A 24,993-nucleotide genomic window follows, 5' to 3' on the forward strand; every position below is an offset into this window, starting at 1 on the left:
AGGACTCTGTGCAGGCCAGTCAAGTTCTTCCACACCAAACTCGCTCATCCACGTCTTTATGGACCTTGCTTTCTGCACTGGTGCGCAGTCAAGTTGGAACAGAAAGGAGCCATCCCCAAACTGAAGTTGTCCAAAATCTCTTGGGGCTGAAGCAATAAGAGTTCCTTTCACTGGAACTAAGGGGCCAGGATCAACTCCTGAAAAACAACACCACACCATAATACCCCCTCCACCAAACTTTACACTTGGCACAATGCAGTCAGACAAGTATCGTTCTCCTGACAACCACCAAATTCGGTCTCTTCTATCGGATTGCCAGACGGAGAAGTGTGATTCATCATTCCAGAGAACACGTCTCCACTGCTCTAGAGTCCAATAGCAGCGCTTTACACCACTGCATTTGATGCTTTGCATTGCACTTGGTGATGTAAGGCATATATGCAGTTGTTTGGTCATGGAAACCCACTCCATGAAGCTTTCTACGCTGTTCTTGAGCTAATCTGAAGGCCACATGAAGTTTGGAGGTCTGTAGCGATTGACTCTGTAGAAAGTTGCTGATCTCTGTGCAATAGCATCAGCATCCACTGACCCCGCTCTGGCATAGGTGTAGGTTTGGTGTTGAAGTTAAGGGTAGGTTTAGGTTCAGGAGTCAGTATAAGTTTAGTGTTAAACATGTGAATGTGACTCACATGGACAAATCTTTGCCATGTAAACCAGGATGGCTGAGTGGTTAAGGCGTTGGACTTAAGATCCAATGTACGATTGTCAAAGTGGGTTCGAGCCCCACTCCTGGTAAACGTCTCCTTTGACAAGTGATGTGTTGGTGGATGTTTAGCCAAAACGACCCACTGTGTCTGCACAAATAGAGATTGTGTATTAACTGCCTTAAATACTGCTCGCTGTTTAAAACTGTTCATCTACCTTGCACTTCTGAACTTTTTCCTCCATGTGAGACTGCTTTTTATTCTTTGCCTACAAATGTGCTGTTGTGTCTACTCTCTCTAATTCATCCCAAAGGTGTTCTATCAGGTTGAGGTCAGGACTCTGTGCAGGCCAGTCAACTTCTTCCACACCAAACTCGCTCATCCACGTCTTTATGGACCTTGCTTTGTGCACTGGTGCGCAGTCATGTTGGAACAGAAAGGAGCCATCCCCAAACTGAAGTTGTCCAAAATCTCTTGGTGCTGAAGCAATAAGAGTTCCTTTCACTGGAACTAAGGGGCCAGGATCAACTCCTGAAAAACAACACCACACCATAATACCCCCTCCACCAAACTTTACACTTGGCACAATGCAGTCAGACAAGTATCGTTCTCCTGACAACCACCAAATTCGGTCTCTTCTATCGGATTGCCAGACGGAGAAGTGTGATTCATCATTCCAGAGAACACGTCTCCACTGCTCTAGAGTCCAATAGCAGCGCTTTACACCACTGCATTTGATGCTTTGCATTGCACTTGGTGATGTAAGGCATATATGCAGTTGTTTGGTCATGGAAACCCACTCCATGAAGCTTTCTACGCTGTTCTTGAGCTAATCTGAAGGCCACATGAAGTTTGGAGGTCTGTAGCGATTGACTCTGTAGAAAGTTGCTGATCTCTGTGCAATAGCATCAGCATCCACTGACCCCGCTCTGGCATAGTGTAGGTTTGGTGTTGAAGTTAAGGGTAGGTTTAGGTTCAGGAGTCAGTATAAGTTTAGTGTTAAACATGTGAATGTGACTCACATGGACAAATCTTTGCCATGTAAACCAGGATGGCTGAGTGGTTAAGGTGTTGGACTTAAGATCGAATGTACGATTGTCCACGTGGGTTCGAGCCCCACTCCTAGTAAACGTCTCCTTTGACAAGTGATGTTTTGGTGGATGTTTAGCCAAAACGACCCACTGTGCCTGCACAAATAGAGATTGTGTATTAACTGCCTTAAATACTGCTCGCTGTTTAAAACTGTTCATCTACCTTGCACTTCTGAACTTTTTCCTCCATGTGAGACTGCTTTTTATTCTTTGCCTACAAATGTGCTGTTGTGTCTACTCTCTCTAATTCATCCCAAAGGTGTTCTATCAGGTTGAGGTCAGGACTCTGTGCAGGCCAGTCAAGTTCTTCCACACCAAACTCGCTCATCCACGTCTTTATGGACCTTGCTTTGTGCACTGGTGCGCAGTCATGTTGGAACAGAAAGGAGCCATCCCCAAACTGAAGTTGTCCAAAATCTCTTGGTGCTGAAGCAATAAGAGTTCCTTTCACTGGAACTAAGGGGCCAGGATCAACTCCTGAAAAACAACACCACACCATAATACCCCCTCCACCAAACTTTACACTTGGCACAATGCAGTCAGACAAGTATCGTTCTCCTGACAACCACCAAATTCGGTCTCTTCTATCGGATTGCCAGACGGAGAAGTGTGATTCATCATTCCAGAGAACACGTCTCCACTGCTCTAGAGTCCAATAGCAGCGCTTTACACCACTGCATTTGATGCTTTGCATTGCACTTGGTGATGTAAGGCATATATGCAGTTGTTTGGTCATGGAAACCCACTCCATGAAGCTTTCTACGCTGTTCTTGAGCTAATCTGAAGGCCACATGAAGTTTGGAGGTCTGTAGCGATTGACTCTGTAGAAAGTTGCTGATCTCTGTGCAATAGCATCAGCATCCACTGACCCCGCTCTGGCATAGGTGTAGGTTTGGTGTTGAAGTTAAGGGTAGGTTTAGGTTCAGGAGTCAGTATAAGTTTAGTGTTAAACATGTGAATGTGACTCACATGGACAAATCTCTGCTACGTGGACCAGGATGGCCGAGTGGTTAAGGCGTTGGACTTAAGATCCAATGGACGAATGTCCACGTGGGTTCGAGCCCCACTCCTGGTAAACGTCTGCTTTGACAAGTAACAGGATGTGTTGGTGGATGTTTAGCCAAAACGACCCACTGTGTGTGCACAAATAGAGATTGTGTTACTGCTCGCTGTTTAAAACTGTTCATCTACCTTGCACTTCTGAACTTTTTCCTCCATGTGAGACTGCTTTTTATTCTTCGCCTACAAATGTGCTGTTGTGTCTACTCTCTCTAATTCATCGCACAGGTGTTCTATCAGGTTGAGGTCAGGACTCTGTGCAGGCCAGTCAAGTTCTTCCACACCAATCTCGCTCATCCACGTCTTTATGGACCTTGCTTTGTGCACTGGTGCGCAGTCATGTTGGAACAGAAAGGAGCCATCCCCAAACTGAAGTTGTCCAAAATCTCTTGGTGCTGAAGCAATAAGAGTTCCTTTCACTGGAACTAAGGGGCCAGGATCAACTCCTGAAAAACAACACCACACCATAATACCCCCTCCACCAAACTTTACACTTGGCACAATGCAGTCAGACAAGTATCGTTCTCCTGACAACCACCAAATTCGGTCTCTTCTATCGGATTGCCAGACGGAGAAGTGTGATTCATCATTCCAGAGAACACGTCTCCACTGCTCTAGAGTCCAATAGCAGCGCTTTACACCACTGCATTTGATGCTTTGCATTGCACTTGGTGATGTAAGGCTTATATGCAGTTGTTTGGTCATGGAAACCCACTCCATGAAGCTTTCTACGCTGTTCTTGAGCTAATCTGAAGGCCACATGAAGTTTGGAGGTCTGTAGCGATTGACTCTGTAGAAAGTTGCTGATCTCTGTTCAATAGCATCAGCATCCACTGACCCCGCTCTGGCATAGGTGTAGGTTTGGTGTTGAAGTTAAGGGTAGGTTTAGGTTCAGGAGTCAGTATAAGTTTAGTGTTAAACATGTGAATGTGACTCACATGGACAAATCTTTGCTACGTGGACCAGGATGGCCGAGTGGTTAAGGCGTTGGACTTAAGATCCAATGGACGAATGTCCACGTGGGTTCGAGCCCCACTCCTGGTAAACCTCTGCTTTGACAAGTAAAAGGATGCGTTGGTGGATGTTTAGCCAAAATGACCCACTGTGTGTGCACAAATAGAGATTGTGTATTAACTTCCTTAAATACTGCTTGCTCTTTAAAACTGTTCATCTACCTTGCACTTCTGAACATTTTCCTCCATGTGAGTCTGCTTTTTATTCTTCGCCTACAAATGTGCTGTTGTGTCTATTCTCTCTAATTCATCCCAAAGGTGTTCTATCAGGTTGAGGTCAGGACTCTGTGCAGGCCAGTCAAGTTCTTCCACACCAAACTCGCTCATCCACGTCTTTATGGACCTTGCTTTGTGCACTGGTGCGCAGTCATGTTGGAACAGAAAGGAGCCATCCCCAAACTGAAGTTTTCCAAAATCTCTTGGTGCTGAAGCAATAAGAGTTTCTTTCACTGGAACTAAGGGGCCAGGCTCAACTCCTGAAAAACAACACCACACCATAATCCCCCCTCCACCAAACTTTACACTTGGCACAATGCCGTCAGACAAGTATCGTTCTCCTGACAACCGCCAAAGTCGGTCTCTTCTATCGGATTGCCAGACGGAGAAGTGTGATTCATCGTTCCAGAGAACACGTCTCCACTGCTCTAGAGTCCAATAGCAGCGCTTTACACCACTGCATTTGATGCTTTACATTGCACTTGGTGATGTAAGGCTTGGATGCAGTTGTTTGGTCATGGAAACCCACTCCATGAAGCTTTCTACGCTGTTCTTGAGCTAATCTGAAGGCCACATGAAGTTTGGAGGTCTGTAGCGATTGACTCTGTAGAAAGTTGCTGATCTCTGTGCAATAGCATCAGCATCCACTGACCCCGCTCTGGCATAGGTGTAGGTTTGGTGTTGAAGTTAAGGGTAGGTTTAGGTTCAGGAGTCAGTATAAGTTTAGTGTTAAACATGTGAATGTGACTCACATGGACAAATCTCTGCTACGTGGACCAGGATGGCCGAGTGGTTAAGGCGTTGGACTTAAGATCCAATGGGCGAATGTCCACGTGGGTTCGAGCCCCACTCCTGGTAAACGTCTCCTTTGACAAGTGATGTGTTGGTGGATGTTTAGCCAAAATGACCCACTGTGTCTGCACAAATAGAGATTGTGTATTAACTGCCTTAAATACTGCTCGCTGTTTAAAACTGTTCATCTACCTTGCACTTCTGAACTTTTTCCTCCATGTGAGACTGCTTTTTATTCTTTGCCTACAAAGTGCTGTTGTGTCTACTCTCTCTAATTCATCCCAAAGGTGTTCTATCAGGTTGAGGTCAGGACTCTGTGCAGGCCAGTGAAGTTCTTCCACACCAAACTCGCTCATCCACGTCTTAATGGACCTTGCTTTGTGTACTGGTGCGCAGTCATGTTGGAACAGAAAGGAGCCATCCCCAAACTGAAGTTGTCCAAAATCTCTTGGTGCTGAAGCAATAAGAGTTCCTTTCACTGGAACTAAGGGGCCAGGATCAACTCCTGAAAAACAACACCACACCATAATACCCCCTCCACCAAACTTTACACTTGGCACAATGCAGTCAGACAAGTATCGTTCTCCTGACAACCACCAAATTCGGTCTCTTCTATCGGATTGCCAGACGGAGAAGTGTGATTCATCATTCCAGAGAACACGTCTCCACTGCTCTAGAGTCCAATAGCAGCGCTTTACACCACTGCATTTGATGCTTTGCATTGCACTTGGTGATGTAAGGCATATATGCAGTTGTTTGGTCATGGAAACCCACTCCATGAAGCTTTCTACGCTGTTCTTGAGCTAATCTGAAGGCCACATGAAGTTTGGAGGTCTGTAGCGATTGACTCTGTAGAAAGTTGCTGATCTCTGTGCAATAGCATCAGCATCCACTGACCCCGCTCTGGCATAGGTGTAGGTTTGGTGTTGAAGTTAAGGGTAGGTTTAGGTTCAGGAGTCAGTATAAGTTTAGTGTTAAACATGTGAATGTGACTCACATGGACAAATCTCTGCTACGTGGACCAGGATGGCCGAGTGGTTAAGGCGTTGGACTTAAGATCCAATGGACGAATGTCCACGTGGGTTCGAGCCCCACTCCTGGTAAACGTTTCCTTTGACAAGTGATGTGTTGGTGGATGTTTAGCCAAAATGACCCACTGTGTCTGCACAAATAGAGATTGTGTATTAACTGCCTTAAATACTGCTCGCTGTTTAAAACTGTTCATCTACCTTGCACTTCTGAACTTTTTCCTCCATGTGAGACTGCTTTTTATTCTTTGCCTACAAAGTGCTGTTGTGTCTACTCTCTCTAATTCATCCCAAAGGTGTTCTATCAGGTTGAGGTCAGGACTCTGTGCAGGCCAGTGAAGTTCTTCCACACCAAACTCGCTCATCCACGTCTTTATGGACCTTGCTTTGTGTACTGGTGCGCAGTCATGTTGGAACAGAAAGGAGCCATCCCCAAACTGAAGTTGTCCAAAATCTCTTGGTGCTGAAGCAATAAGAGTTCCTTTCACTGGAACTAAGGGGCCAGGCTCAACTCCTGAAAAACAACACCACACCATAATCCCCCCTCCACCAAACTTTACACTTGGCACAATGCAGTCAGACAAGTATCGTTCTCCTGACAACCGCCAAATTCGGTCTCTTCTATCGGATTGCCAGACGGAGAAGTGTGATTCATTATTCCAGAGAACACGTCTCCACTGCTCTAGAGTCCAATAGCAGCGCTTTACACCACTGCATTTGATGCTTTGCATTGCACTTGGTGATGTAAGGCTCATATGCAGTTGTTTGGTCATGGAAACCCACTCCATGAAGCTTTCTACGCTGTTCTTGAGCTAATCTGAAGGCCACATGAAGTTTGGAGGTCTGTAGCGATTGACTCTGTAGAAAGTTGCTGATCTCTGTGCAATAGCATCAGCATCCACTGACCCCGCTCTGACATAGGTGTAGGTTTGGTGTTGAAGTTAAGGGTAGGTTTAGGTTCAGGAGTCAGTATAAGTTTAGTGTTAAACATGTGAATGTGACTCACATGGACAAATCTCTGCTACGTGGACCAGGATGGCCGAGTGGTTAAGGCGTTGGACTTAAGATCCAATGGACGAATGTCCACGTGGGTTCGAGCCCCACTCCTGTTAAAAATCTGCTTTGACAAGTAAAAGGATGTGGATGTTTAGCCAAAACGACCCACTGTGTGTGCACAAATAGAGGTTGTGTTACTGCTCGCTGTTTAAAACTGTTCATCTACCTTCCACTTCTGAACTTTTTCCTCCATGTGAGACTGCTTTTTATTCTTCGCCTACAAATGTGCTGTTGTGTCTACTCTCTCTAATTCATCCCAAAGGTGTTCTATCAGGTTGAGGTCAGGACTCTGTGCAGGCCAGTCAAGTTCTTCCACACCAAACTCGCTCATCCACGTCTTTATGGACCTTGCTTTGTGCACTGGTGCGCAGTCATGTTGGAACAGAAAGGAGCCATCCCCAAACTGAAGTTGTCCAAAATCTCTTGGTGCTGAAGCAATAAGAGTTCCTTTCACTGGAACTAAGGGGCCAGGCTCAACTCCTGAAAAACAACACCACACCATAATCCCCCCTCCACCAAACTTTACACTTGGCACAATGCAGTCAGACAAGTATCGTTCTCCTGACAACCGCCAAAGTCGGTCTCTTCTATCAGACTGCCAGACGGAGAAGTGTGATTCATCGTTCCAGAGAACACGTCTCCACTGCTCTAGAGTCCAATAGCAGCGCTTTACACCACTGCATTTGATGCTTTGCATTGCACTTGGTGATGTAAGGCTTGGATGCAGTTGTTTGATCATGGAAACCCACTCCATGACGCTTTCTACGCTGTTCTTGAGCTAATCTGAAGGCCACATGAAGTTTGGAGGTCTGTAGCGATTGACTCTGTAGAAAGTTGCTGATCTCTGTGCAATAGCATCAGCATCCACTGACCCCGCTCTGGCATAGTTGTAGGTTTGGTGTTGAAGTTAAGGGTAGGTTTAGGTTCAGGAGTCAGTATAAGTTTAGTGTTAAACATGTGAATGTGACTCACATGGACAAATCGTTGCCATGTAAACCAGGATGGCTGAGTGGTTAAGGCGTTGGACTTAAGATCCAATGTACGATTGTCCACGTGGGTTCGAGCCCCACGCCTGGTAAACGTCTCCTTTGACAAGTGATGTGTTGGTGGATGTTTAGCCAAAACGACCCACTGTGTCTGCACAAATAGAGATTGTGTATTAACTGCCTTAAATACTGCTCGCTGTTTAAAACTGTTCATCTACCTTGCACTTCTGAACTTTTTCCTCCATGTGAGACTGCTTTTTATTCTTTGCCTACAAATGTGCTGTTGTGTCTACTCTCTCTAATTCATCCCAAAGGTGTTCTATCAGGTTGAGGTCAGGACTCTGTGCAGGCCAGTCAAGTTCTTCCACACCAAACTCGCTCATCCATGTCTTTATGGACCTTTGTGCACTGGTGCGCAGTCATGTTGGAACAGAAAGAAGTCATCCCCAAACTGAAGTTGTCCAAAATCTCTTGGTGCTGAAGCAATAAGAGTTCCTTTCACTGGAACTAAGGGGCCAGGCTCAACTCCTGAAAAACAACACCACACCATAATCCCCCCTCCACCAAACTTTACACTTGGCACAATGCAGTCAGACAAGTATCGTTCTCCTGACAACCGCCAAAGTCGGTCTCTTCTATCGGATTGCCAGACGGAGAAGTGTGATTCATCGTTCCAGAGAACACGTCTCCACTGCTCTAGAGTCCAATAGCAGCGCTTTACACCACTGCATTTGATGCTTTGCATTGCACTTGGTGATGTAAGGCTTATATGCAGTTGTTTGGTCATGGAAACCCACTCCATGAAGCTTTCTACGCTGTTCTTGAGCTAATCTGAAGGCCACATGAAGTTTGGAGGTCTGTAGTGATTGACTCTGTAGAAAGTTGCTGATCTCTGTTCAATAGCATCAGCATCCACTGACCCCGCTCTGGCATAGGTGTAGGTTTGGTGTTGAAGTTAAGGGTAGGTTTAGGTTCAGGAGTCAGTATAAGTTTAGTGTTAAACATGTGAATGTGACTCACATGGACAAATCTCTGCTACATGGACCAGGATGGCCGAGTGGTTAAGGCGTTGGACTTAAGATCCAATGTACGAATGTCCACGTGGGTTCGAGCCCCACTCCTGGTAAACGTCTCCTTTGACAAGTGATGTGTTGGTGGATGTTTAGCCAAAACGACCCACTGTGTCTGCACAAATAGAGATTGTGTATTAACTGCCTTAAATACTGCTCGCTGTTTAAAACTGTTCATCTACCTTGCACTTCTGAACTTCTTCCTCCATGTGAGACTGCTTTTTATTCTTTGCCTACAAAGTGCTGTTGTGTCTACTCTCTCTAATTCATCCCAAAGGTGTTCTATCAGGTTGAGGTCAGGACTCTGTGCAGGCCAGTCAAGTTCTTCCACACCAAACTCGCTCATCCACGTCTTTATGGACCTTGCTTTGTGTACTGGTGCGCAGTCATGTTGGAACAGAAAGGAGCCATCCCCAAACTGAAGTTGTCCAAAATCTCTTGGTGCTGAAGCAATAAGAGTTCCTTTCACTGGAACTAAGGGGCCAGGCTCAACTCCTGAAAAACAACACCACACCATAATCCCCCCTCCACCAAACTTTACACTTGGCACAATGCAGTCAGACAAGTATCGTTCTCCTGACAACCGCCAAATTCGGTCTCTTCTATCGGATTGCCAGAAGGAGAAGTGTGATTCATTATTCCAGAGAACACGTCTCCACTGCTCTAGAGTCCAATAGCAGCGCTTTACACCACTGGATTTGATGCTTTGCATTGCACTTGGTGATGTAAGGCTTATATGCAGTTGTTTGGTCATGGAAACCCACTCCATGAAGCTTTCTACGCTGTTCTTGAGCTAATCTGAAGGCCACATGAAGTTTGGAGGTCTGTAGCGATTGACTCTGTAGAAAGTTGCTGATCTCTGTGCAATAGCATCAGCATCCACTGACCCCGCTCTGGCATAGGTGTAGGTTTGGTGTTGAAGTTAAGGGTAGGTTTAGGTTCAGGAGTCAGTATAAGTTTAGTGTTAAACATGTGAATGTGACTCACATGGACAAATCTCTGCTACGTGGACCAGGATGGCCGAGTGGTTAAGGCGTTGGACTTAAGATCCAATGGACGAATGTCCACGTGGGTTCGAGCCCCACTCCTGGTAAACATCTGCTTTGACAAGTAAAAGGATGTGGATGTTTAGCCAAAACGACCGACTGTGTGTGCACAAATAGAGATTGTGTTACTGCTCGCTGTTTAAAACTGTTCATCTACCTTGCACTTCTGAACTTTTTCCTCCATGTGAGACTGCTTTTTATTCTTTGCCTACAAATGTGCTGTTGTGTCTACTCTCTCTAATTCATCCCAAAGGTGTTCTATCAGGTTGAGGTCAGGACTCTGTGCAGGCCAGTCAAGTTCTTCCACACCAAACTCGCTCATCCACGTCTTTATGGACCTTGCTTTGTGCACTGGTGCGCAGTCATGTTGGAACAGAAAGGAGCCATCCCCAAACTGAAGTTGTCCAAAATCTCTTGGTGCTTAACCAATAAGAGTTCCTTTCACGGGAACTAAGGGGCCAGGCTCAACTCCTGAAAAACAACACCACACCATAATCCCCCCTCCACCAAACTTTACACTTGGCACAATGCAGTCAGACAAGTATCGTTCTCCTGACAACCGCCAAAGTCGGTCTCTTCTATCGGATTGCCAGACGGAGAAGTGTGATTCATCGTTCCAGAGAACACGTCTCCACTGCTCTAGAGTCCAATAGCAGCGCTTTACACCACTGCATTTGATGCTTTGCATTGCACTTGGTGATGTAAGGCTTATATGCAGTTGTTTGGTCATGGAAACCCACTCCATGAAGCTTTCTACGCTGTTCTTGAGCTAATCTGAAGGCCACATGAAGTTTGGAGGTCTGTAGCGATTGACTCTGTAGAAAGTTGCTGATCTCTGTTCAATAGCATCAGCATCCACTGACCCCGCTCTGGCATAGGTGTAGGTTTGGTGTTGAAGTTAAGGGTAGGTTTAGGTTCAGGAGTCAGTATAAGTTTAGTGTTAAACATGTGAATGTGACTCACATGGACAAATCTCTGCTACATGGACCAGGATGGCCGAGTGGTTAAGGGGTTGGACTTAAGATCCAATGTACGATTGTCCACGTGGGTTCGAGCCCCACTCCTGGTAAACGTCTCCTTTGACAAGTGATGTGTTGGTGGATGTTTAGCCAAAACGACCCACTGTGTGTGCACAAATAGAGATTGTGTATTAACTGCCTTAAATACTGCTCGCTGTTTAAAACTGTTCATCTACCTTGCACTTCTGAACTTTTTCCTCCATGTGAGACTGCTTTTTATTCTTTGCCTACAAATGTGCTGTTGTGTCTACTCTCTCTAATTCATCCCAAAGGTGTTCTATCAGGTTGAGGTCAGGACTCTGTGCAGGCCAGTCAAGTTCTTCCACACCAAACTCGCTCATCCACGTCTTTATGGACCTTGCTTTGTGCACTGGTGCGCAGTCATGTTGGAACAGAAAGGAGCCATCCCCAAACTGAAGTTGTCCAAAATCTCTTGGTGCTGAAGCAATAAGAGTTCCTTTCACTGGAACTAAGGGGCCAGGCTCAACTCCTGAAAAACAACACCACACCATAATCCCCCCTCCACCAAACTTTACACTTGGCACAATGCAGTCAGACAAGTATCGTTCTCCTGACAACCGCCAAATTCGGTCTCTTCTATTGGATTGCCAGACGGAGAAGTGTGATTCATCATTCCAGAGAACACGTCTCCACTGCTCTAGAGTCCAATAGCAGCGCTTTACACCACTGCATTTGATGCTTTGCATTGCACTTGGTGATGTAAGGCTTATATGCAGTTGTTTGGTCATGGAAACCCACTCCATGAAGCTTTCTACGCTGTTCTTGAGCTAATCTGAAGGCCACATGAAGTTTGGAGGTCTGTAGCGATTGACTCTGTAGAAAGTTGCTGATCTCTGTTCAATAGCATCAGCATCCACTGACCCCGCTCTGGCATAGGTGTAGGTTTGGTGTTGAAGTTAAGGGTAGGTTTAGGTTCAGGAGTCAGTATAAGTTTAGTGTTAAACATGTGAATGTGACTCACATGGACAAATCTCTGCTACATGGACCAGGATGGCCGAGTGGTTAAGGCGTTGGACTTAAGATCCAATGGACGAATGTCCACGTGGGTTCGAGCCCCACTCCTGGTAAACGTCTCCTTTGACAAGTTATGTGTTTGTGGATGTTTAGCCAAAACGACCCACTGTGTCTGCCCAAATAGAGATTGTGTATTAACTGCCTTAAATACTGCTCGCTGTTTAAAACTGTTCATCTACCTTGCACTTCTGAACTTTTTCCTCCATGTGAGACTGCTTTTTATTCTTTGCCTACAAATGTGCTGTTGTGTCTACTCTCTCTAATTCATCCCAAAGGTGTTCTATCAGGTTGAGGTCAGGACTCTGTGCAGGCCAGTCAAGTTCTTCCACACCAAACTCACTCATCCACGTCTTTATGGACCTTGCTTTGTGCACTGGTGCGCAGTCATGTTGGAACAGAAAGGAGCCATCCCCAAACTGAAGTTGTCCAAAATCTCTTGGTGCTGAAGCAATAGGAGTTCCTTTCACTGGAACTAAGGGGCCAGGCTCAACTCCTGAAAAACAACACCACACCATAATCCCCCCTCCACCAAACTTTACACTTGGCACAATGCAGTCAGACAAGTATCGTTCTCCTGACAACCGCCAAAGTCGGTCTCTTCTATCAGACTGCCAGACGGAGAAGTGTGATTCATCGTTCCAGAGAACACGTCTCCACTGCTCTAGAGTCCAATAGCAGCGCTTTACACCACTGCATTTGATGCTTTGCATTGCACTTGGTGATGTAAGGCTTGGATGCAGTTGTTTGGTCATGGAAACCCACTCCATGAAGCTTTCTACGCTGTTCTTGAGCTAATCTGAAGGCCACATGAAGTTTGGAGGTCTGTAGCGATTGACTCTGTAGAAAGTTGCTGATCTCTGTGCAATAGCATCAGCATCCACTGACCCCGCTCTGGCATAGGTGTAGGTTTGGTGTTGAAGGTAAGGGTAGGTTTAGGTTCAGGAGTCAGTATAAGTTTAGTGTTAAACATGTGAATGTGACTCACATGGACAAATCTTTGCCATGTAAACCAGGATGGCTGAGTGGTTAAGGCGTTGGACTTAAGATCCAATGTACGATTGTCCACGTGGGTTCGAGCTCCACTCCTGGTAAACGTCTCCTTTGACAAGTGATGTGTTGGTGGATGTTTAGCCAAAACGACCCACTGTGTCTGCACAAATAGAGATTGTGTATTAACTGCCTTAAATACTGCTCGCTGTTTAAAACTGTTCATCTACCTTGCACTTCTGAACTTTTTCCTCCATGTGAGACTGCTTTTTATTCTTTGCCTACAAATGTGCTGTTGTGTCTACTCTCTCTAATTCATCCCAAAGGTGTTCTATCAGGTTGAGGTCAGGACTCTGTGCAGGCCAGTCAACTTCTTCCACACCAAACTCGCTCATCCACGTCTTTATGGACCTTGCTTTGTGCACTGGTGCGCAGTCATGTTGGAACAGAAAGGAGCCATCCCCAAACTGAAGTTGTCCAAAATCTCTTGGTGCTGAAGCAATAAGAGTTCCTTTCACTGGAACTAAGGGGCCAGGATCAACTCCTGAAAAACAACACCACACCATAATACCCCCTCCACCAAACTTTACACTTGGCACAATGCAGTCAGACAAGTATCGTTCTCCTGACAACCGCCAAAGTCGGTCTCTTCTATCGGATTGCCAGACGGAGAAGTGTGATTCATCGTTCCAGAGAACACGTCTCCACTGCTCTAGAGTCCAATAGCAGCGCTTTACACCACTGCATTTGATGCTTTGCATTGCACTTGGTGATGTAAGGCTTATATGCAGTTGTTTGGTCATGGAAACCCACTCCATGAAGCTTTCTACGCTGTTCTTGAGCTAATCTGAAGGCCACATGAAGTTTGGAGGTCTGTAGCGATTGACTCTGTAGAAAGTTGCTGATCTCTGTTCAATAGCATCAGCATCCACTGACCCCGCTCTGGCATAGGTGTAGGTTTGGTGTTGAAGTTAAGGGTAGGTTTAGGTTCAGGAGTCAGTATAAGTTTAGTGTTAAACATGTGAATGTGACTCACATGGACAAATCTCTGCTACATGGACCAGGATGGCCGAGTGGTTAAGGCGTTGGACTTAAGATCCAATGGACGAATGTCCACGTGGGTTCGAGCCCCACTCCTGGTAAACGTCTCCTTTGACAAGTTATGTGTTGGTGGATGTTTAGCCAAAACGACCCACTGTGTCTGCCCAAATAGAGATTGTGTATTAACTGCCTTAAATACTGCTCGCTGTTTAAAACTGTTCATCTACCTTGCACTTCTGAACTTTTTCCTCCATGTGAGACTGCTTTTTATTCTTTGCCTACAAATGTGCTGTTGTGTCTACTCTCTCTAATTCATCCCAAAGGTGTTCTATCAGGTTGAGGTCAGGACTCTGTGCAGGCCAGTCAAGTTCTTCCACACCAAACTCACTCATCCACGTCTTTATGGACCTTGCTTTGTGCACTGGTGCGCAGTCATGTTGGAACAGAAAGGAGCCATCCCCAAACTGAAGTTGTCCAAAATCTCTTGGTGCTGAAGCAATAGGAGTTCCTTTCACTGGAACTAAGGGGCCAGGCTCAACTCCTGAAAAACAACACCACACCATAATCCCCCCTCCACCAAACTTTACACTTGGCACAATGCAGTCAGACAAGTATCGTTCTCCTGACAACCGCCAAAGTCGGTCTCTTCTATCAGACTGCCAGACGGAGAAGTGTGATTCATCGTTCCAGAGAACACGTCTCCACTGCTCTAGAGTCCAATAGCAGCGCTTTACACCACTGCATTTGATGCTTTGCATTGCACTTGGTGATGTAAGGCTTGGATGCAGTTGTTTGGTCATGGAAACCCACTCCATGAAGCTTTCTACGCTGTTCTTGAGCTAATCTGAAGGCCACATGAAGTTTGGAGGTCTGTAGCGATTGACTCTGTAGAAAGTTGCTGATCTCTTTGCAATAGCATCAGCATCCACTGACCCCGCTCTGGCATAGGTGTAGGTTTGGTGTTGAAGTTAAGGGTAGGTTTAGGTTCAGGAGTCAGTATAAGTTTAGTGTTAAACATGTGAATGTGACTCACATGGACAAATCTTTGCCATGTAAACCAGGATGGCTGAGTGGTTAAGGTGTTGGACTTAAGATCCAATGTACGATTGTCCACGTGGGTTCGAGCCCCACTCCTGGTAAACGTCTCCTTTGACAAGTGATGTGTTGGTGGATGTTTAGCCAATACGACCCACTGTGTCTGCACAAATAGAGATTGTGTATTAACTGCCTTAAATACTGCTCGCTGTTCAAAACTGTTCATCTACCTTGCACTTCTGAACTTTTTTCCTCCATGTGAGACTGCTTTTTATTCTTCACCTACAAATGTGCTGTTGTGTCTACTCTCTCTAATTCATCCCAAAGGTGTTCTATCAGGTTGAGGTCAGGACTCTGTGCAGGCCAGTCAAGTTCTTCCACACCAAACTCGCTCATCCACGTCTTTATGGACCTTTGTGCACTGGTGCGCAGTCATGTTGGAACAGAAAGAAGTCATCCCCAAACTGAAGTTGTCCAAAATCTCTTGGTGCTGAAGCAATAAGAGTTCCTTTCACTGGAACTAAGGGGCCAGGCTCAACTCCTGAAAAACAACACCACACCATAATCCCCCCTCCACCAAACTTTACACTTGGCACAATGCAGTCAGACAAGTATCGTTCTCCTGACAACCGCCAAAGTCGTCCTCTTCTATGGGATTGCCAGACGGAGAAGTGTGATTCATCATTCCAGAGAACACGTCTCCACTGCTCTAGAGTCCAATAGCAGCGCTTTACACCACTGCATTTGATGCTTTGCATTGCACTTGGTGATGTAAGGCATATATGCAGTTGTTTGGTCATGGAAACCCACTCCATGAAGCTTTCTACGCTGTTCTTGAGCTAATCTGAAGGCCACATGAAGTTTGGAGGTCTGTAGCGATTGACTCTGTAGAAAGTTGCTGATCTCTGTGCAATAGCATCAGCATCCACTGACCCCGCTCTGGCATAGGTGTAGGTTTGGTGTTGAAGTTAAGGGTAGGTTTAGGTTCAGGAGTCAGTATAAGTTTAGTGTTAAACATGTGAATGTGACTCACATGGACAAATCTTTGCCATGTAAACCAGGATGGCTGAGTGGTTAAGGTGTTGGACTTACGATCGAATGTACGGTTGTCCACGTGGGTTCGAGCCCCACTCCTAGTAAACGTCTCCTTTGACAAGTGATGTGTTGGTGGATGTTTAGCCAAAACGACCCACTGTGCCTGCACAAATAGAGATTGTGTATTAACTGCCTTAAATACTGCTCGCTGTTTAAAACTGTTCATCTACCTTGCACTTCTGAACTTTTTCCTCCATGTGAGACTGCTTTTTATTCTTTGCCTACAAATGTGCTGTTGTGTCTACTCTCTCTAATTCATCCCAAAGGTGTTCTATCAGGTTGAGGTCAGGACTCTGTGCAGGCCAGTCAAGTTCTTCCACACCAAACTCGCTCATCCACGTCTTTATGGACCTTGCTTTGTGCACTGGTGCGCAGTCATGTTGGAACAGAAAGGAGCCATCCCCAAACTGAAGTTGTCCAAAATCTCTTGGTGCTGAAGCAATAAGAGTTCCTTTCACTGGAACTAAGGGGCCAGGATCAACTCCTGAAAAACAACACCACACCATAATACCCCCTCCACCAAACTTTACACTTGGCACAATGCAGTCAGACAAGTATCGTTCTCCTGACAACCACCAAATTCGGTCTCTTCTATCGGATTGCCAGACGGAGAAGTGTGATTCATCATTCCAGAGAACACGTCTCCACTGCTCTAGAGTCCAATAGCAGCGCTTTACACCACTGCATTTGATGCTTTGCATTGCACTTGGTGATGTAAGGCATATATGCAGTTGTTTGGTCATGGAAACCCACTCCATGAAGCTTTCTACGCTGTTCTTGAGCTAATCTGAAGGCCACATGAAGTTTGGAGGTCTGTAGCGATTGACTCTGTAGAAAGTTGCTGATCTCTGTGCAATAGCATCAGCATCCACTGACCCCGCTCTGGCATAGGTGTAGGTTTGGTGTTGAAGTTAAGGGTAGGTTTAGGTTCAGGAGTCAGTATAAGTTTAGTGTTAAACATGTGAATGTGACTCACATGGACAAATCTTTGCCATGTAAACCAGGATGGCTGAGTGGTTAAGGTGTTGGACTTACGATCGAATGTACGGTTGTCCACGTGGGTTCGAGCCCCACTCCTAGTAAACGTCTCCTTTGACAAGTGATGTGTTGGTGGATGTTTAGCCAAAACGACCCACTGTGCCTGCACAAATAGAGATTGTGTATTAACTGCCTTAAATACTGCTCGCTGTTTAAAACTGTTCATCTACCTTGCACTTCTGAACTTTTTCCTCCATGTGAGACTGCTTTTCATTCTTTGCCTACAAATGTGCTGTTGTGTCTACTCTCTCTAATTCATCCCAAAGGTGTTCTATCAGGTTGAGGTCAGGACTCTGTGCAGGCCAGTCAAGTTCTTCCACACCAAACTCGCTCATCCACGTCTTTATGGACCTTGCTTTGTGCACTGGTGCGCAGTCATGTTGGAACAGAAAGGAGCCATCCCCAAACTGAAGTTGTCCAAAATCTCTTGGTGCTGAAGCAATAAGAGTTCCTTTCACTGGAACTAAGGGGCCAGGATCAACTCCTGAAAAACAACACCACACCATAATACCCCCTCCACCAAACTTTACACTTGGCACAATGCAGTCAGACAAGTATCGTTCTCCTGACAACCACCAAATTCGGTCTCTTCTATCGGATTGCCAGACGGAGAAGTGTGATTCATCATTCCAGAGAACACGTCTCCACTGCTCTAGAGTCCAATAGCAGCGCTTTACACCACTGCATTTGATGCTTTGCATTGCACTTGGTGATGTAAGGCATATATGCAGTTGTTTGGTCATGGAAACCCACTCCATGAAGCTTTCTACGCTGTTCTTGAGCTAATCTGAAGGCCACATGAAGTTTGGAGGTCTGTAGCGATTGACTCTGTAGAAAGTTGCTGATCTCTGTGCAATAGCATCAGCATCCACTGACCCCGCTCTGGCATAGGTGTAGGTTTGGTGTTGAAGTTAAGGGTAGGTTTAGGTTCAGGAGTCAGTATAAGTTTAGTGTTAAACATGTGAATGTGACTCACATGGACAAATCTCTGCTACGTGGACCAGGATGGCCGAGTGGTTAAGGCGTTGGACTTAAGATCCAATGGACGAATGTCCACGTGGGTTCGAGCCCCACTCCTGGTAAACGTCTGCTTCGACAAGTTATGTGTTGGTGGATGTTTAGCCAAAACGACCCACTGTGTCTGCCCAAATAGAGATTGTGTATTAACTGCCTTAAATACTGCTCGCTGTTTAAAACTGTTCATCTACCTTGCACTTCTGAACTTTTTCCTCCATGTGAGACTGCTTTTTATTCTTTGCCTACAAATGTGCTGTTGTGTCTACTCTCTCTAATTCATCCCAAAGGTGTTCTATCAGGTTGAGGTCAGGACTCTGTGCAGGCCAGTCAAGTTCTTCCACACCAAACTCACTCATCCACGTCTTTATGGACCTTGCTTTGTGCACTGGTGCGCAGTCATGTTGGAACAGAAAGGAGCCATCCCCAAACTGAAGTTGTCCAAAATCTCTTGGTGCTGAAGCAATAGGAGTTCCTTTCACTGGAACTAAGGGGCCAGGCTCAACTCCTGAAAAACAACACCACACCATAATCCCCCCTCCACCAAACTTTACACTTGGCACAATGCAGTCAGACAAGTATCGTTCTCCTGACAACCGCCAAAGTCGGTCTCTTCTATCAGACTGCCAGACGGAGAAGTGTGATTCATCGTTCCAGAGAACACGTCTCCACTGCTCTAGAGTCCAATAGCAGCGCTTTACACCACTGCATTTGATGCTTTGCATTGCACTTGGTGATGTAAGGCTTGGATGCAGTTGTTTGGTCATGGAAACCCACTCCATGAAGCTTTCTACGCTGTTCTTGAGCTAATCTGAAGGCCACATGAAGTTTGGAGGTCTGTAGCGATTGACTATGTAGAAAGTTGCTGATCTCTGTGCAATAGCATCAGCATCCACTGACCCCGCTCTGGCATAGGTGTAGGTTTGGTGTTGAAGTTAAGGGTAGGTTTAGGTTCAGGAGTCAGTATAAGTTTAGTGTTAAACATGTGAATGTGACTCACATGGACAAATCTCTGCTACATGGACCAGGATGGCCGAGTGGTTAAGGCGTTGGACTTAAGATCCAATGGACGAATGTCCACGTGGGTTCGAGCCCCGCTCCTGGTAAACATCTGCTTTGACAAGTAAAAGGATGTGTTTGTGGATGTTTAGCCAAAACGACCCACTGTGTGTGCACAAATAGAGATTGTGTTACTGCTCGCTGTTTAAAACTGTTCATCTACCTTCCACTTCTGAACTTTTTCCTCCATGTGAGACTGCTTTTTATTCTTCGCCTACAAATGTGCTGTTGTGTCTACTCTCTCTAATTCATCCCAAAGGTGTTCTATCAGGTTGAGATCAGGACTCTGTGCAGGCCAGTCAAGTTCTTCCACACCAAACTCGCTCATCCACGTCTTTATGGACCTTGCTTTGTGCACTGGTGCGCAGTCATGTTGGAACAGAAAGGAGCCATCCCCAAACTGAAGTTGTCCAAAATCTCTTGGTGCTGAAGCAATAAGAGTTCCTTTCACTGGAACTAAGGGGCCAGGCTCAACTCCTGAAAAACAACACCACACCATAATCCCCCCTCCACCAAACTTTACACTTGGCACAATGCAGTCAGACAAGTATCGTTCTCCTGACAACAGCCAAAGTCGGTCTCTTCTATCAGACTGCCAGACGGAGAAGTGTGATTCATCGTTCCAGAGAACACGTCTCCACTGCTCTAGAGTCCAATAGCAGCGCTTTACACCACTGCATTTGATGCTTTGCATTGCACTTGGTGATGTAAGGCTTGGATGCAGTTGTTTGGTCATGGAAACCCACTCCATGAAGCTTTCTACGCTGTTCTTGAGCTAATCTGAAGGCCACATGAAGTTTGGAGGTCTGTAGCGATTGACTCTGTAGAAAGTTGCTGATCTCTTTGCAATAGCATCAGCATCCACTGACCCCGCTCTGGCATAGGTGTAGGTTTGGTGTTGAAGTTAAGGGTAGGTTTAGGTTCAGGAGTCAGTATAAGTTTAGTGTTAAACATGTGAATGTGACTCACATGGACAAATCTTTGCCATGTAAACCAGGATGGCTGAGTGGTTAAGGTGTTGGACTTAAGATCCAATGTACGATTGTCCACGTGGGTTCGAGCCCCACTCCTGGTAAACGTCTCCTTTGACAAGTGATGTGTTGGTGGATGTTTAGCCAATACGACCCACTGTGTCTGCACAAATAGAGATTGTGTATTAACTGCCTTAAATACTGCTCGCTGTTCAAAACTGTTCATCTACCTTGCACTTCTGAACTTTTTTCCTCCATGTGAGACTGCTTTTTATTCTTCACCTACAAATGTGCTGTTGTGTCTACTCTCTCTAATTCATCCCAAAGGTGTTCTATCAGGTTGAGGTCAGGACTCTGTGCAGGCCAGTCAAGTTCTTCCACACCAAACTCGCTCATCCACGTCTTTATGGACCTTTGTGCACTGGTGCGCAGTCATGTTGGAACAGAAAGAAGTCATCCCCAAACTGAAGTTGTCCAAAATCTCTTGGTGCTGAAGCAATAAGAGTTCCTTTCACTGGAACTAAGGGGCCAGGCTCAACTCCTGAAAAACAACACCACACCATAATCCCCCCTCCACCAAACTTTACACTTGGCACAATGCAGTCAGACAAGTATCGTTCTCCTGACAACCGCCAAAGTCGTCCTCTTCTATGGGATTGCCAGACGGAGAAGTGTGATTCATCATTCCAGAGAACACGTCTCCACTGCTCTAGAGTCCAATAGCAGCGCTTTACACCACTGCATTTGATGCTTTGCATTGCACTTGGTGATGTAAGGCTTGGATGCAGTTGTTTGGTCATGGAAACCCACTCCATGAAGCTTTCTACGCTGTTCTTGAGCTAATCTGAAGGCCACATGAAGTTTGGAGGTCTGTAGCGATTGACTCTGTAGAAAGTTGCTGATCTCTGTGCAATAGCATCAGCATCCACTGACCCCGCTCTGGCATAGGTGTAGGTTTGGTGTTGAAGTTAAGGGTAGGTTTAGGTTCAGGAGTCAGTATAAGTTTAGTGTTAAACATGTGAATGTGACTCACATGGACAAATCTCTGCTACGTGGACCAGGATGGCTGAGTGGTTAAGGTGTTGGACTTAAGATCGAATGTACGGTTGTCCACGTGGGTTCGAGCCCCACTCCTAGTAAACGTCTCCTTTGACAAGTGATGTGTTGGTGGATGTTTAGCCAAAACGACCCACTGTGCCTGCACAAATAGAGATTGTGTATTAACTGCCTTAAATACTGCTCGCTGTTTAAAACTGTTCATCTACCTTGCACTTCTGAACTTTTTCCTCCATGTGAGACTGCTTTTTATTCTTTGCCTACAAATGTGCTGTTGTGTCTACTCTCTCTAATTCATCCCAAAGGTGTTCTATCAGGTTGAGGTCAGGACTCTGTGCAGGCCAGTCAAGTTCTTCCACACCAAACTCGCTCATCCACGTCTTTATGGACCTTGCTTTGTGCACTGGTGCGCAGTCATGTTGGAACAGAAAGGAGCCATCCCCAAACTGAAGTTGTCCAAAATCTCTTGGTGCTGAAGCAATAAGAGTTCCTTTCACTGGAACTAAGGGGCCAGGATCAACTCCTGAAAAACAACACCACACCATAATACCCCCTCCACCAAACTTTACACTTGGCACAATGCAGTCAGACAAGTATCGTTCTCCTGACAACCACCAAATTCGGTCTCTTCTATCGGATTGCCAGACGGAGAAGTGTGATTCATCATTCCAGAGAACACGTCTCCACTGCTCTAGAGTCCAATAGCAGCGCTTTACACCACTGCATTTGATGCTTTGCATTGCACTTGGTGATGTAAGGCATATATGCAGTTGTTTGGTCATGGAAACCCACTCCATGAAGCTTTCTACGCTGTTCTTGAGCTAATCTGAAGGCCACATGAAGTTTGGAGGTCTGTAGCGATTGACTCTGTAGAAAGTTGCTGATCTCTGTGCAATAGCATCAGCATCCACTGACCCCGCTCTGGCATAGGTGTAGGTTTGGTGTTGAAGTTAAGGGTAGGTTTAGGTTCAGGAGTCAGTATAAGTTTAGTGTTAAACATGTGAATGTGACTCACATGGACAAATCTCTGCTACGTGGACCAGGATGGCCGAGTGGTTAAGGCGTTGGACTTAAGATCCAATGGACGAATGTCCACGTGGGTTCGAGCCCCACTCCTGGTAAACGTCTGCTTCGACAAGTTATGTGTTGGTGGATGTTTAGCCAAAACGACCCACTGTGTCTGCCCAAATAGAGATTGTGTATTAACTGCCTTAAATACTGCTCGCTGTTTAAAACTGTTCATCTACCTTGCACTTCTGAACTTTTTCCTCCATGTGAGACTGCTTTTTATTCTTTGCCTACAAATGTGCTGTTGTGTCTACTCTCTCTAATTCATCCCAAAGGTGTTCTATCAGGTTGAGGTCAGGACTCTGTGCAGGCCAGTCAAGTTCTTCCACACCAAACTCACTCATCCACGTCTTTATGGACCTTGCTTTGTGCACTGGTGCGCAGTCATGTTGGAACAGAAAGGAGCCATCCCCAAACTGAAGTTGTCCAAAATCTCTTGGTGCTGAAGCAATAGGAGTTCCTTTCACTGGAACTAAGGGGCCAGGCTCAACTCCTGAAAAACAACACCACACCATAATCCCCCCTCCACCAAACTTTACACTTGGCACAATGCAGTCAGACAAGTATCGTTCTCCTGACAACCGCCAAAGTCGGTCTCTTCTATCAGACTGCCAGACGGAGAAGTGTGATTCATCGTTCCAGAGAACACGTCTCCACTGCTCTAGAGTCCAATAGCAGCGCTTTACACCCCTGCATTTGATGCTTTGCATTGCACTTGGTGATGTAAGGCTTGGATGCAGTTGTTTGGTCATGGAAACCCACTCCATGAAGCTTTCTACGCTGTTCTTGAGCTAATCTGAAGGCCACATGAAGTTTGGAGGTCTGTAGCGATTGACTCTGTAGAAAGTTGCTGATCTCTGTGCAATAGCATCAGCATCCACTGACCCCGCTCTGGCATAGGTGTAGGTTTGGTGTTGAAGTTAAGGGTAGGTTTAGGTTCAGGAGTCAGTATAAGTTTAGTGTTAAACATGTGAATGTGACTCACATGGACAAATCTCTGCTACATGGACCAGGATGGCCGAGTGGTTAAGGCGTTGGACTTAAGATCCAATGGACGAATGTCCACGTGGGTTCGAGCCCCGCTCCTGGTAAACATCTGCTTTGACAAGTAAAAGGATGTGTTTGTGGATGTTTAGCCAAAACGACCCACTGTGTGTGCACAAATAGAGATTGTGTTACTGCTCGCTGTTTAAAACTGTTCATCTACCTTCCACTTCTGAACTTTTTCCTCCATGTGAGACTGCTTTTTATTCTTCGCCTACAAATGTGCTGTTGTGTCTACTCTCTGTAATTCATCCCAAAGGTGTTCTATCAGGTTGAGGTCAGGACTCTGTGCAGGCCAGTCAAGTTCTTCCACACCAAACTCGCTCATCCACGTCTTTATGGACCTTGCTTTGTGCACTGGTGCGCAGTCATGTTGGAACAGAAAGGAGCCATCCCCAAACTGAAGTTGTCCAAAATCTCTTGGTGCTGAAGCAATAAGAGTTCCTTTCACTGGAACTAAGGGGCCAGGCTCAACTCCTGAAAAACAACACCACACCATAATCCCCCCTCCACCAAACTTTACACTTGGCACAATGCAGTCAGACAAGTATCGTTCTCCTGACAACAGCCAAAGTCGGTCTCTTCTATCAGACTGCCAGACGGAGAAGTGTGATTCATCGTTCCAGAGAACACGTCTCCACTGCTCTAGAGTCCAATAGCAGCGCTTTACACCACTGCATTTGATGCTTTGCATTGCACTTGGTGATGTAAGGCTTGGATGCAGTTGTTTGGTCATGGAAACCCACTCCATGAAGCTTTCTACGCTGTTCTTGAGCTAATCTGAAGGCCACATGAAGTTTGGAGGTCTGTAGCGATTGACTCTGTAGAAAGTTGCTGATCTCTTTGCAATAGCATCAGCATCCACTGACCCCGCTCTGGCATAGGTGTAGGTTTGGTGTTGAAGTTAAGGGTAGGTTTAGGTTCAGGAGTCAGTATAAGTTTAGTGTTAAACATGTGAATGTGACTCACATGGACAAATCTTTGCCATGTAAACCAGGATGGCTGAGTGGTTAAGGCATTGGACTTAAGATCCAATGGGTGAATGCCCACGTGGGTTCGAGCCCCACTCCTGGTAAACGTCTCCTTTGACAAGTGATGTGTTGGTGGATGTTTAGCCAATACGACCCACTGTGTCTGCACAAATAGAGATTGTGTATTAACTGCCTTAAATACTGCTCGCTGTTCAAAACTGTTCATCTACCTTGCACTTCTGAACTTTTTTCCTCCATGTGAGACTGCTTTTTATTCTTCACCTACAAATGTGCTGTTGTGTCTACTCTCTCTAATTCATCCCAAAGGTGTTCTATCAGGTTGAGGTCAGGACTCTGTGCAGGCCAGTCAAGTTCTTCCACACCAAACTCGCTCATCCACGTCTTTATGGACCTTTGTGCACTGGTGCGCAGTCATGTTGGAACAGAAAGAAGTCATCCCCAAACTGAAGTTGTCCAAAATCTCTTGGTGCTGAAGCAA

The 24,993-nt window shown here is 45.8% G+C and overlaps 24 non-coding genes across 24 annotated transcripts; all 24 read left to right on the plus strand.

The window, feature by feature from the left end:
• The first annotated feature begins 712 nt into the window (after positions 1 to 712).
• On the plus strand, positions 713 to 795 carry trnal-uaa. The gene has a single exon. It is a non-coding gene; the product is annotated as a tRNA-Leu (tRNA).
• A 954-nt stretch (positions 796 to 1,749) lies between these two features.
• Positions 1,750 to 1,832, plus strand: trnal-uaa. The gene has a single exon. It is a non-coding gene; the product is annotated as a tRNA-Leu (tRNA).
• A 955-nt stretch (positions 1,833 to 2,787) lies between these two features.
• On the plus strand, positions 2,788 to 2,870 carry trnal-uaa. Its single transcript has one exon. It is a non-coding gene; the product is annotated as a tRNA-Leu (tRNA).
• A 945-nt stretch (positions 2,871 to 3,815) lies between these two features.
• trnal-uaa lies at positions 3,816 to 3,898 on the plus strand. The gene has a single exon. It is a non-coding gene; the product is annotated as a tRNA-Leu (tRNA).
• Positions 3,899 to 4,858: 960 nt separating this feature from the next.
• trnal-uaa lies at positions 4,859 to 4,941 on the plus strand. Its single transcript has one exon. It is a non-coding gene; the product is annotated as a tRNA-Leu (tRNA).
• Positions 4,942 to 5,895: 954 nt separating this feature from the next.
• trnal-uaa lies at positions 5,896 to 5,978 on the plus strand. The gene has a single exon. It is a non-coding gene; the product is annotated as a tRNA-Leu (tRNA).
• Positions 5,979 to 6,931: 953 nt separating this feature from the next.
• Positions 6,932 to 7,015, plus strand: trnal-uaa. The gene has a single exon. It is a non-coding gene; the product is annotated as a tRNA-Leu (tRNA).
• Positions 7,016 to 7,954: 939 nt separating this feature from the next.
• trnal-uaa lies at positions 7,955 to 8,037 on the plus strand. Its single transcript has one exon. It is a non-coding gene; the product is annotated as a tRNA-Leu (tRNA).
• Positions 8,038 to 8,988: 951 nt separating this feature from the next.
• On the plus strand, positions 8,989 to 9,071 carry trnal-uaa. Its single transcript has one exon. It is a non-coding gene; the product is annotated as a tRNA-Leu (tRNA).
• A 954-nt stretch (positions 9,072 to 10,025) lies between these two features.
• trnal-uaa lies at positions 10,026 to 10,108 on the plus strand. The gene has a single exon. It is a non-coding gene; the product is annotated as a tRNA-Leu (tRNA).
• Positions 10,109 to 11,047: 939 nt separating this feature from the next.
• On the plus strand, positions 11,048 to 11,130 carry trnal-uaa. The gene has a single exon. It is a non-coding gene; the product is annotated as a tRNA-Leu (tRNA).
• Positions 11,131 to 12,085: 955 nt separating this feature from the next.
• On the plus strand, positions 12,086 to 12,168 carry trnal-uaa. Its single transcript has one exon. It is a non-coding gene; the product is annotated as a tRNA-Leu (tRNA).
• Positions 12,169 to 13,123: 955 nt separating this feature from the next.
• trnal-uaa lies at positions 13,124 to 13,206 on the plus strand. The gene has a single exon. It is a non-coding gene; the product is annotated as a tRNA-Leu (tRNA).
• Positions 13,207 to 14,161: 955 nt separating this feature from the next.
• trnal-uaa lies at positions 14,162 to 14,244 on the plus strand. Its single transcript has one exon. It is a non-coding gene; the product is annotated as a tRNA-Leu (tRNA).
• Positions 14,245 to 15,199: 955 nt separating this feature from the next.
• On the plus strand, positions 15,200 to 15,282 carry trnal-uaa. The gene has a single exon. It is a non-coding gene; the product is annotated as a tRNA-Leu (tRNA).
• A 952-nt stretch (positions 15,283 to 16,234) lies between these two features.
• Positions 16,235 to 16,317, plus strand: trnav-uac. The gene has a single exon. It is a non-coding gene; the product is annotated as a tRNA-Val (tRNA).
• Positions 16,318 to 17,272: 955 nt separating this feature from the next.
• On the plus strand, positions 17,273 to 17,355 carry trnav-uac. Its single transcript has one exon. It is a non-coding gene; the product is annotated as a tRNA-Val (tRNA).
• Positions 17,356 to 18,310: 955 nt separating this feature from the next.
• Positions 18,311 to 18,393, plus strand: trnal-uaa. Its single transcript has one exon. It is a non-coding gene; the product is annotated as a tRNA-Leu (tRNA).
• Positions 18,394 to 19,348: 955 nt separating this feature from the next.
• Positions 19,349 to 19,431, plus strand: trnal-uaa. Its single transcript has one exon. It is a non-coding gene; the product is annotated as a tRNA-Leu (tRNA).
• A 945-nt stretch (positions 19,432 to 20,376) lies between these two features.
• trnal-uaa lies at positions 20,377 to 20,459 on the plus strand. The gene has a single exon. It is a non-coding gene; the product is annotated as a tRNA-Leu (tRNA).
• A 952-nt stretch (positions 20,460 to 21,411) lies between these two features.
• On the plus strand, positions 21,412 to 21,494 carry trnal-uaa. Its single transcript has one exon. It is a non-coding gene; the product is annotated as a tRNA-Leu (tRNA).
• Positions 21,495 to 22,449: 955 nt separating this feature from the next.
• Positions 22,450 to 22,532, plus strand: trnal-uaa. Its single transcript has one exon. It is a non-coding gene; the product is annotated as a tRNA-Leu (tRNA).
• Positions 22,533 to 23,487: 955 nt separating this feature from the next.
• On the plus strand, positions 23,488 to 23,570 carry trnal-uaa. Its single transcript has one exon. It is a non-coding gene; the product is annotated as a tRNA-Leu (tRNA).
• A 945-nt stretch (positions 23,571 to 24,515) lies between these two features.
• On the plus strand, positions 24,516 to 24,598 carry trnal-uaa. Its single transcript has one exon. It is a non-coding gene; the product is annotated as a tRNA-Leu (tRNA).
• The last annotated feature ends 395 nt before the right edge of the window (positions 24,599 to 24,993 follow it).

The sequence above is a fragment of the Pygocentrus nattereri genome, chromosome 19 (genome assembly GCF_015220715.1).
Source record: "Pygocentrus nattereri isolate fPygNat1 chromosome 19, fPygNat1.pri, whole genome shotgun sequence".
NCBI classification, from domain to species: Eukaryota; Metazoa; Chordata; class Actinopteri; order Characiformes; family Serrasalmidae; genus Pygocentrus; species Pygocentrus nattereri.